Raw genomic sequence first — 10,738 nt, forward strand, 5'->3', positions numbered from 1 at the left:
GAAATTCCTATAACGTCTTCAAGTGTTGAACCCTCTAATTGCATTCGTTATAGGATCATTATTTTCTGTAAAAGATAATGTAATATCCAAAGTTCTTTTTGGTGTAATTGAGAGACGTTATTGAATTGAGCCTCTTGTCGTCTCCATCGTGATAGCCAATAACTAAAAGAAATTTCAAAACGACCCGTATGGAGAAGAACACTCAAAACATGACGACAAAATATCCGACAAATTCAAAGTTTTGCAAGTGTTGTCAGCCATCTTACCATCCCAAATAACCTTATGCCATCGAGCCGCTTTGTAATGCTTGACAACAAAACTTGTGTCATTTTCTTTGCAAGCCAAATATTAAATCGCTATGGCACACTGATCTTGAGTTGGTTCAACACTTGGAGACGTTATAATAATTTCAGAAGTTACTTTAATATTTGAATATTATTTACAAAAAATGGTGGGAGATGAAATAGTAATTTTAGAGGGAATTAAAATTTTTTTATTTAGTAGTAATCAATGGAGGTGAGATTTAGGAGAAAATATAATGTTAAATATAGTAGTTATTAATGTCATTAATATAAATGTATAGTTTTAACAAGAATATTACCATAAGGGCACATGTTAGAAAATCCCAAAGAACTAATATTCGTGCAAGTCTTGTAACAAGAAAAATTTTAGTGAATAATATTTAAAATATCCAAGAAAACTGGTTCAAATGAGGCATGGCAAAATGTTTACAGCTGTAATGAGCGGTATGTATGAAAAAAATATATATCATCCGTTTAGTCTGCGAAAACCCGATAAAGGTAACTTTACAACTAATCCATAACCAAGTCTTTCGGTACTTCCAGGTGAAGCCTAGCTGGACTTCTTCATCTTGTATGTGATCTTACCAACTACTCTTTTTTGTTACTGCAGACTGCAAAATGTAAACATATAAATATTGCATAACATACCGTTACAAAACTTGGGTACCGGTAAAAAGTTTAAACACATGTATTGTACGGGTCAAAACAGGTTTAATCTGGTTGATCTCGCCTGAAACACTTTTTCACGAAAATTCAACTCCTTTTGACCCATTTCCTTTAAAGCTAATATTTTTCTACCCATTTGACATAGATACTACCACAAATCGCCTCGCTCGTAAGTAAAAAAAATGTCCCTATATCATTGCAAATTCAACAAGAAATACTAGTTCTTTCAACATCATACTTGGATTGAGATTAAAAGAAATATGTGAGTAAAGATGAGGGGCAAAAGTGTAAATACTCTTTAAATAACCAAAACTTGTGTGAAGATAAGAGAGCAAAACCACTAAAGTTTCATGGATGATTCTGCCTAGAAGATAAACTTGCCCCTTTGAACTATTAACCACATGACTTAAGTGTTGTATAATAAGCATTAATAGTTGTATTGATGCCCTTGTATTATGCATTATAATATACCATAGATGAATGATTTGAAAAAATAAACCGCAACATGCATACTATAATTTTTGCTTTTTGAAAATTTCGGCAACAATGGTTAGTTTACCCACTCTTTAGTAAAGGTATAGTTGCTGATAATTACCATCAAGGACGGTCCCACAACAGTTCTATAGAAGCAGGCTTTTCAGTTCTACTATGAGACGCGGTTGTCGTGAATGGAGGTGCATGCACTGTTATTGGGAGAACCCATTCAAATTTGTCCCTTCCCTCTATTAAAAGAGGATGCTCATATATGTCATCAAAAAATACAAAGTGCTTAGAAAGCCAGGAATAAGTCTAATATATAACATTTAACTCCAAATAAACTAAAGACAGAATTACAGCGATTACCCTTAATGTCTGTACTTAATTTCTTTCTTTGTCCTTTATCTTCAAAATCCAACGATGTTTGCCCTTTGACCCTAACTCCGTTAAATTTTATCTTAAATTAGGTCATGTGGGGGCATAATAGTAATTTCACCCCTCTTTTTATTTCCCTATAATTTTAGACCCAATCTCTTTTCATAATTATTAAAAAAACTCTTAACAAACACCCAGACCCTCTCTCTCAATATTCTCTCTTTCTATATGTATGTATGGCAACCCTCCACCACCGGTTTACCACAACCTGCCGCCACCATACGCCACCACCTGTCATAAGCCACCCCCACACCACTCCCACCCTATCCACCACCCAACCTTAACCACTAGATCTGAGTAACGGAAGAAAAGACAGCGGCAGCGAGTCGATGAAATCTGAGCCGGTGAAGAAAAAATCGATTATAGTCTCCGCCACACACCGGTTTACTGAACCCTAGATCTGCCGCTGTTGTATCCCACTACAGCCCCTATATCTGCCGCCCGGTGATTAACAGGGGCGATGGTGAATACGAAGGGAGAAACCCCATTTTGGGTTTTTCAATGAAGAGATCGTACATTGTAAGTTAATGTAGATTATTCGAATTAGGGTTGAATTTTGAAAGGGGGTAAAATTGGTTAGTGGGTGATGACTGATGTGTCTAGATGATGGTGTAGATGATGACTAAAAAGAACAGCCATGGATGTATAGGATTTGGTGAAGAAGTGGTTGTTTAAATGATGATTTGATTGTTTTGAGTTTATGAAGATGAAGCTTGGAACAGTGAGCATTGGTGGTGGTCCGATGGTGGGGTGGGTGGTTGTCCGGTTGTGGGGTGGTGGTGGTGAATGGTGATATAGAGAGAGAAAGAATATATATATATATATATATGTATGTATTTTAGTTTTAATTATTAAAATTATTTTTTAAATAAATGGGAAATGACCAATATGCCCTCATGTGCAAGACACATGACCTTATTTAACGATAAAAACTATCAGAGTTAGTGCCAAAAGACAAACGTTGTTGGATTTGAAAACGTAAAAGACAAAACATATCAATTTTGAAGATAAAGGATAAAGAGTAAGGGTACAACCTAAAGGACAATCTCTGTAATTCTGTATAAACTAAATGAACAAAAAGTGTTCAGTGACCCCCCCCCCCCCCCCCAACCTACCCATTTTTCCAACTCTACTAACAGTTGCAACGATATGAGGTATGCCAATAAATATGTGATGACGTACCTGGTCCAATCTACATTCTTTGGAGTGATAAAAAACTCAAACCGAAGCACCCATTGCACTGAAACATGTCTAGTGGAAAAAGACATAGGCCCATCCATTGGAACTGAAAACAGAAAACTTGTTTGCACCAGATCTGCGACAACCTCATGATGGTCGCTTTGGATCTGCACATATTCACCCAAAATATTAAGTATAAATAGCTTCCCGTTCAAAATGCTTATGCTGACAACTTTCCTACAGCAAAAAGGCTGGTTTAACCTACTTGCGCAATCGAATAAAGCTTGTTTAATGGTTTACAAGAATGAACTAGCTTCGGTACAGGCATAATATTGAAAAGTATTAATACATTTACATTATTCATTTAACTAAAAATTATAATATTAATTTCTTAACATTGGATTTATTTTTTCTTTTTCTTGTAGCATTGATTACATGAAGTATAACGGTTTAAAGTACAACTGCAACACCAAATATCGCATAAACAGCTCAACTGAACCAAAAAGAACACAAAAATGAACAAGTCAAACACAAAGTTGTTTCCGACAAAAATCAATTTTTGTTAATCATTCATCATTACCCCTATTTAAACAACCACTTATATCCCTATGGGATAGAGGTAAGACTGTCTACATCTTATCCTCCTCAGACCCTACCATAGCATTGCTATTGGTGGGATATACTGAGTACGATTCATCATTACCCCTATTGAAACAGAAATTGAATAAATTATTGATTTTTTTAAACATAATAAATCGCAAAGCTGGTATCTTGAAACGAACTTCCTTAACTTGAATCCTAAGTTTGTTTGAAATGAAGAAAGATTTACAGAATATACTTTATTTAGTAAATATGAACTAAAAGATTAAAAAGAAGCAAATAACAGTGGTAAGTGAGAGTGGGTGCTAACGCTATGACTGAGGTTGACAAGAGTGTAAGAGATGTTCATGGTTCATGTACAAGATATTAATTTTAATACTAAATGAAGAAACTATAGAGTTTGATAGGATTTGATTGATTATGATTGTAGTTAATTGAGATTAGAGAATAGAATCAGGCAAACAAAGAACCGAATGATTGTATTAATGAAAACGTAAAAAGATTACAAGAAATTCCAGGGCCTAGCCCTCTCTCACTGCATATACAAGAGAAAATGTACTACCATCTTAAACATAAGCATACTCTCCCCTCCCTATTAGCTATTGATACTTATTTATAGAAATATAAGTTGCACTTGACTCCCTCCAAAAATAGACAAATGAGATTTAGACTAGAACTAGGACATGATTCCTATCGGAGTTACAACTTTTGCATATCTAAATTCAATAAAATAGAGATAGCACTTTTAAGCCAATCATAATGGAAAATATTTTTTCCACGTAGAATAGAGATAACATAAACATGACAATCACCAACATTAAAAGTGTCGGTAAAAAGTTGGATACCATGCTAAAAGTTATTTCAGTTTTGAGAATCAGATTTTAAACCTTGGTGATTGTTGGGGAATGTCTTCGAGATGGATGTGCAGATCGACGACTTATAGTCTCTGACAACTCCAAGGTCACAGATAACTGAAACAGACAAATAAAAAAATTGAAACTCATTATTTATGAATAGGTGGATTTGGATCATGACGAGTCAAACAGGCAAAACCAAAAGAGCTAGCTTAAAAAATTATTGAACAGTTTTAAAGCCAGCCAAAGTGTATGCATGAAACCTCTTACCTCCTCATATATCATCTTATATAAAAAGTAAATTTTAACAAAAATAATAAAACTTTTGCAACTAGTAGGCCTATAAACGAACTGAGCGTTCAGTGTACATTCATCAATCAATCGGTGGGAAGTTCGTTTATGCTAATTTTTTTAACAAACGAACAAATAAGAACATCTTTTGATCATTTATTTAATCGGGCGAACATGAACGACATCTTGTGTGTTCATTAATGCCCGTGAATGTTCATTTATGCCTTTTCTATTACGTTTGTTTAAGTTTGTTCGTGCATATATTCAATTAAATCTTTTAGGTCCATTAAGATTTAGTCTAATTTTATGAAAATAAATATCACTCATTACAATTTAGTTTAGTTTTTTAAAATTTTTAGATTGACAAATTGATGTCCACATTTTATTTTAAATGGTTTACATTCAATTAAGTTCATCTATGTTCGTTTATGTATGTTTCATTAGTTGTGAAACAAACATAAACAAGAAAACAATGCTTGCTTAATTGCTCGTTTCAAGAACTTGTTCAGTTAAAGTAAAATAAACAAATACGGGCATGCTCCGTTTGTGTTCGCTCGGTTCATTTACGAGCCTAGCAACTAGGCTTGAAAACAAACCAAATGAACACGAACAGAACATTCATTCGTTTAATTTTAACCAAACAAACGATCACAAACAAACAACCAAACGAACATGGTTTACTTGTTCGTGTTCGTTCGTTAAGAAATTGAACAAGTCCGTGTTCATTTATGTTCATTTGTAACAGTATAAACGAACGGTTCACGAACGTAAACAAACGAGCATAAAGCTAACAGTCTAACACCAGTCAAAAGTCATGTGAAGAACAATATGTTGGGCCTAAAAAGTTATTAAAACTAGACAAAGATGTAATTGGCAGAAATAAATGTATATATTAACGAATATAAATAACGAACATAAATGAACGTTCACGAACATAAACGAATTTAAGTAAACGAACGTCCACGAACTTAAATGAACGATCTTAAACTATATGAACAAATTTTATGTTCAAGTAAGTTCATTTATAAAATAAACGAATTTCCCGGTGAACTGTTCACTGAATGTATGGTTCGTTTGCAGGCCTATTTGCAACCATTTTTTAGGTCACCCAAGTCAACCCACATATATTTCCACCTGTACATAATTTCAATAAAAATATCTCAAGTATGGAATACCTCAAGGCATCTTCGGCTGCCTTCCTCATGAAAAAAGGTAAGAGTTCCACCAATCTGTAATCAGTACATATGTTACTAAATCGATCAACAAAAGCATATACCAACCGAGATATTTTGAGATGTTACCATATCACCGAAGTAATAAGTTGACTCAGGTTTCGTGGGTGAGAATCTTAATAGAACCTGGTCATCTAGCCTAATGTTGTACGATTTTCTTCCTCGAATGAAACCTTCTGCTGCAGAGAACGTTAGTGACAACTTAATGTTTGAAGTATATATAGTGAAACCTGTTATTGCATTAATAATATGATGGCAAAATATAAACCAGATGATTTTAAAAGAATAAACAGTATGACTTACATGCAACAGGTTCTGCTGTTTTTGTGACACTTGAGGATTTTGAATCATCTTCCTTGGAGAGAGATCTTGAACTTGGCTGCTGATTTGGAGAGACTATTGCTGATGATCTTTGAGCAGATAATATATCTGCTTGGAAAACAAAGTGCCATTACTCATTAAGTTTCAAGCTTTATTTAGGGTTGATATCATAAAAACCAATATACTTTTCTTATTTAAAAATGCAGGTATTTACAAACTTTTTTAAATATAATGACTGATTGACTCTTAGGTTCTGTTTGTTTTTGCTTATAAGGTCTGTAAGGAGCCTATGTCTGCGGGCGCGCAGACATAAGCTCTTGAAGACTATTTGTTTTTTTTCTAAAAAAAAGATCTGAAAACTGCTTTTATTGTCTTAAAAAATAAGCTTCTTTCACCATCTTCACACATCTTCACACTTCTTAACATCATACCAAGTACCAACACCCAATGTCCAACACCACCACCACCCACCTTCCGCCGCCACCACCACCCACCGTCTGCCGCCACCACCCACCGTCCGCCACCACCACCGTCCGCTCACCACCACCGTTAACCACCCATCACCACCACCACCCCATCGGCCACAACTACCGTCAACTACCACCACCACCACCCACCGTTCGTCGCCACCACCACCCGCCACAGCCACCACCCACCGTCCGCCGCCACCACCATCCACCACCACAACCCCGCCACCACCACCACCCATTGTCGGCCACCATCACCGTCTACCACCACAACCGTCCATCACCACCACCCACCGTTCACCACCTACCACAATCGTCTACCACCACCCACTTCCATAGTTCGTACACCACTACCAATTATTTTAGCAGTCTACAAACGTTAAATGACTTTATCTACTGTAATATAAATGATAGGTAACTAATTTTCAGCTTATGCAGACGATTTCCAGTTTATAAAACAAACAGTATTATATTTTCAGATTGCAGACCTTCAGAGCACATCTTCAGTTGCAGACATTAAATCAGATGAAATCAGATTGCAGGCATATTTTGTCTTCAAAAACAAACAACACCTTAAATTGATCAAACTTTGATACAGTGACATGTAAAAGTTTTGCCAAAAAAATTATACCATCTTGGTTAAGCAATTTAGGAGTTAATTTATTATTATTATATGTATTTCAAAGATACATGCATTTTAGAAAAGATTAGGAATTTTAATATACAGCAATTAGTTTAAAGTTTAGGGACTTTAATATACCAATATAAAGGCTGACGGACTTTCTCATGAAAAATAAGAAAGTACAGCAGTTTTTTACGATATTAAGCATTTAAGCCTTCTATTTACCACAGGTGTTAAATAGAAATATCAAAAGCAGTCACTTAAACACATTAACGAACACTTCTTTTAAGTTTTAAATACTCATCAAATTGACTAACAAGATTCTGACATACACTTAAACAGTTAAACACATTAACGAACACTTCTTTTAAGTTTTAAATACTCATCAAATTGACTAACAAGATTCTGACGTACAAAAGAAACTGACAACGGCTCCATGTCATAAGTAAATTGGCAACTAAAACTGAAAAAAATCGTTTAACTTTAGACATAAACATATAAACTAAGCATTGAAATTTTGCTTACCCTCACTAGAACCATATAGTCGTTCAGCTGCGGACACTTGAGGGAGTGCCATATATGAAGATGCGGTTGACTTTTGGTCATGGTAAGGTACATCTTTACTAGATGATTGCAAAGACAGTTGACTACCGAATGCTTTCTGTAAACTTGCCCTTGCAGGAAAGTAGGAAGACACAGATGACACGTCATCCCTTTGACTTTCATAATCTTCCTCTACCCCATCAAAAGTTTCATTAGCCCTAGCCTGCACAGAATTACAACTGTGAGGGATTATAATAATAATAAATAATTAACAATGAGAACACGTTATAACAGATAGTTTCTGCAGCTTACCCACTCAGATTCAGCATCCATATCTTTCCAATAAACATCCAAAAGAATAGGTGTAGCAGGAACTATACCTGAACTGTTTGAAACATCTTATCTTGTTCAAATTAAATTATGCTATTATAAATGGGGTCAATCAAGATTTAATTTATCTAAGACATTAACTTTGTTACTTGCAAAAACAACTAACCTTATTATATATATTTAGCAGACAATAGTCACCCAAGGCACAAGGGTTATCAGACTTAAATACCTTTCATTAATAATTTAATATCTAAAAAGTTAAATAGTTGCCACATATAACGCCTACTAACACTCATCACCCAATACTAATCAGTAAAAGTGTTAGATGACTGACCCTTACACAATTTACACAATGCTCGAAGCCGTTAAAGATCCTAGCTTAAAATTAATAAAACTTAAACTAAAGATAAAGCTCAAGCATCAACCAAGTAACATGCAGGTAAGATATTATAAAATAAAATGATACCGTTATTTCCAGTTTCTTCTTTTAACAAGCCATTTGTCTTTTCAGTGACCCATATTTGCAATGGCAGGCGAGCTTCCTGCAGAATTAAAGAGTTGCATACATAAAAAAAATGAATAAAGAAAAAGATAACTAAGAAATGGAAGCAAAACCTTTACTATCATTCTGTTAAATGCATATATTTATATGTGAATTGACATTTGTATCTAATAATATATCATGTACATGACACATAATCATTCCTAATAGGCTAATAGATCGTAGCTTTCTTCATGCTAGAGTGTATACAATCAAAAGTTTTCATGATGGACACTGTCACGTATCAAATTAATATCTTAAAACAAATATACATAACTCTCCTCTCTCTGCATTTATTTATACTAACAAGGGTGTCTTTTTTTCTTTTTCCGATAACCTTTCATCCATTGTTGTCCTCTCGAACAGTTTCACATAATAACAAGTGAGTCTACAATACTGACAGTTGCTTTTGACCTAACTTTACTTCCAACGTTAAGTTCAGACTACATATAAAAAGAATTCTTGAAAACAAATACAGGAGGAACAATAAGTTGAAAGACAAACTATGGCAGGGAGTTGGTGACGTGGGCGCCCATCATCCATATTTAGGTATTTTCCAGACAAAACACTTTTTACATGATACAGGTACCGAACAGTAGATCCTCTTGTATGATGGAGGTATGACTGTTGGCAGATTCATCCTCAATATATCTGTATATAACATAAGTCATTTACAGTGTTAGAAACAAATTCTCGAAAACCAAATTTATCCTCCTAAGAAGATGCATGAGTGTGATACTGTGATGTAAGAAGAACTTCACAATGTAAATATGTAAATTACTGAGTAATCAATTTCTCAAACATTTAGAAAACTTGTAACAATAACAAACTGAACCGGGTCGAAAAATGACATGTTACATAGAACAAAATTGAAGATAAAAAAACATATGGCTTACATGTTCTTGTTGTCCCGGATGACAAAAGTTGATTAGAAACCACAGATGGCACCGAAGCGTCCATGAAAACATATTCACCTGTTAAGAGACGGAACAGTTATTTGATATTCAACTTTATTTGTGAAATAAAATGACCTCAGATCACTGGACTTGCATTTTCTTATTATCTTATATACAGCATTTTCAATCAATCTGTAACCAAATTTAATACAGCTATTTGTTTACCTTTTGCAAAAGTCTAAACTCCTAGAAACTTTACACAATACCTATAGGACTAAACGAAACTCCTAAAGTCCATGAAAGCATACTCACACGTTAAGAGACAGAACCGTTATTTATATTCAACATTTCTTTGTGGAATAAATGACACATAAGCTGGCAAATCATGCCTTATCGTGTTTAACAGGTTAGAGAAGACGCGATTAACATAAGTATCGAACATGAAAACGACTAGTTTAACACTAGCTTGGCTTTGGTGGTTTGAAGTTGACAGTTATACGTTTTATGTATCAAGTAAAAGGAGAAATGATTAACCATAGCCTCCTAATTGCGTAGTGTACTTTTTTACTAAACAGGTCTTATCGTGCAGCATTTTGAGTATTCGCACTTCAAATCACTCAATTTGCACTTTCATGGAACAACAATAAACAATAATAATAATAATAACGGAAATGCAAAGTTGACCTCTTCTCCTGTTGTGATTAGACGAATCAGAAGAAGAATTATTATTATTAGGTAACAAGGGCTTGTGTGTGTTGAACCACTGAGTGTCCAATTTCTCAATGCCGGTGGCTTCAAAGCTTAACTTATCAAGTAGCAAGGAAGACTCGCCGGGAGGATTACGGATCTCAACCGTAATGGTAACCGGATCGCCTGGCCTGTACACATTCAACGACGGCTGAGGCCACAACACGTCCTCGTCGTCCTTCTGCGCTTCTCGTGTTCCGATCCCGAGCAACGAGGTTAGGGTTCTTGGAGGCAT

The 10,738-nt window shown here is 34.9% G+C and overlaps 1 pseudogene across 1 annotated transcript; it reads right to left on the reverse strand.

Moving 5' to 3' along the window:
- Positions 1-706: 706 nt before the first annotated feature.
- LOC143629641 (uncharacterized) lies at positions 707-10,738 on the reverse strand (annotated as a pseudogene). Its single transcript, XR_013153001.1, has 13 exons — positions 10,441-10,738; positions 9,757-9,834; positions 9,365-9,511; positions 8,786-8,861; positions 8,302-8,369; positions 7,972-8,212; positions 6,340-6,465; positions 6,106-6,215; positions 5,980-6,033; positions 4,547-4,630; positions 3,059-3,226; positions 1,564-1,706; positions 707-906 (listed from the first exon to the last, which is right to left on the reverse strand). The product of XR_013153001.1 is annotated as an uncharacterized LOC143629641 (transcript).

This window comes from Bidens hawaiensis, unplaced genomic scaffold (assembly GCF_021521415.1).
Source record: "Bidens hawaiensis isolate Kalapana, Puna unplaced genomic scaffold, B.hawaiensis_p1.1 tig00005359_1, whole genome shotgun sequence".
Taxonomy (NCBI): domain Eukaryota; kingdom Viridiplantae; phylum Streptophyta; class Magnoliopsida; order Asterales; family Asteraceae; genus Bidens; species Bidens hawaiensis.